This window comes from Pteronotus mesoamericanus, unplaced genomic scaffold, assembly GCF_021234165.1.
Source record: "Pteronotus mesoamericanus isolate MK-2021 breed Mesoamerican mustached bat unplaced genomic scaffold, CSHL_Meso_final contig_42, whole genome shotgun sequence".
NCBI classification, from domain to species: domain Eukaryota; kingdom Metazoa; phylum Chordata; class Mammalia; order Chiroptera; family Mormoopidae; genus Pteronotus; species Pteronotus mesoamericanus.
This window is the reverse complement of record NW_026555157.1, coordinates 4,121,258-4,123,182: the sequence shown is the minus strand read 5'-3', so window position 1 is coordinate 4,123,182 and position 1,925 is coordinate 4,121,258.

The following is a 1,925-nucleotide window of genomic DNA, read 5'->3' as shown; positions in this document are numbered from 1 at the left end:
AAAACTTTTGGAGAGGATATGTCAGGTATAGGAAGCAGAATGATTAATTACAGTGTTAAAATAAAAGTAGTGGAAAAGATCTTATTTTTTTGAAATATTCATATTATTGCTTTTCTAACTTTTCAGATCTCTGCTGAAATGTCATCTTGTCAGACAAGACTCAATGACACCTTGTATGATGTTAACCCCCGAGCCTATTTCTCTATCACCTTATCCAACTTTATTTTTCTTCAGAGCATTGTCAATGCCTGATTATTACATTATTTATTAAGGGAGTATTTATTTGTTTACTGTCTTGTCCACAATAAAATAATATCCATGAGTGCAAGAGACATTGTCAAAATGTCTCATTCACACAATATCCTAAAACTTATGGCTTATTCATACAGAATCTACATCAGTGCCTGGCACATTGTACAGATTCAATAAATACTTGTTGAATAAATGAAGTAAAAATAAACCATTAGATTTGTGTGTTTTTCTTGTTACTACTATGCTATGAGTGGTTTAGGAGCCAATCAATGAACTGGAACTTATACTGTCATTTTTCACCCCAAACTCAGAACATCATATTGATCACAAACATCTTCTAAAATTATAATTTGGATATATCCCAGGCAGTTGAAAAAGTCCTTTCCAAGTCATATTCTAGAAAGGCTCCCAATAATAGGCTTTCTGGATATCCTTGAGAATAAAAAAAGAAAAAAAAATGGAAAAGAATAAAATTTGCATCTCTGGACCAGCAGACTTGTTTACTTTCTATTATAAATATAGCCCCTGGGGGGGAAAATCCATTAGTATCTATTTGGGTCACTATCAAGAAAGTTCACACTAAATAAAATTCTTAGAATAAAATACAACATCTTCATTAGTCTAGCCAGACCTTCCTGGGCAACAACAAGGCTCTGTAAAGTTGATGTATAGACAAAGACACTAGTGTCTGCCAGGTGGGTACAATGGATCACTGCACAAACAGGTGCTCAGCACCCTCTCCTTAGTTTTCTTGGGTCCCATCCCTGGAGAGTCCCTCCTCCACCCAAGAGAAACAGGGCAATTGTCCCAGTCTTAAGACTTCCAAGAGGACCGGGAGGTGAAGAAGTTATGCGACTCCCCATAATAAGAGTCCAACAGTGATATCATGGTCCCAGATACTTTTAACAAGGTCTCTAGTTACCTCTGTAAACTTTAGAAGAGGGAAGTTCAGGAACAAGTTCTCCTGTGCTAACTCAACCTAATTAGCACTAACAGTTGGAACTAGCATGTGCTTATACCAGTCCACAGTCACACCTTGAAGTGCCACTAACTTATATCTACTGCAGTTCGCCATGCTCAATCATCCTTTAATAGTACAGGTGCCAGAATTTTATAATTTCTCAAGAGATGAAAACAAGAAGGAGGACTAATAAGAATTAATTTATGCTGGAAAATTCATCCCCCCATAGAGTAATCACAGAATGCAGACTCCGGAAGGACTTTAATTAGTGAGATCTCGGTGCCGCTAAAATAAAAAAAGGGCAGCTCTGGGGGTTAAACAATTTTCCCACCCTCTTGACAGAGATAGAACTAGAGTAAAAATGGATCCTCCAACCCTTAGATCAGGGGCTTTTTTCCAACCATCAATAACATTCTAGATTTGTAGTATTCGGACATTTTTTTCTTTTGCAGAAGAACTCCTTTCTTGAACAAATTCCCTTTCAAAGCTTGATGTTAGCAACAGATAAAAGAAGAGGTAATCTGGTGGGAGAATCAGGTATATAATTATCTAAGCATAAAACAGCAGGAACTCAGCTTTGCTTTTCCTAACCACAGACGATGATTAGAAAAAACGTCTAAGAGGAAATTGCCAAGTTGCTGAAACCTGTCTTCAGTGGTCGCAGCACCACTGCACTACCACCCTCGTCTCTCCTTGGCGCTCTGGCCTGTGC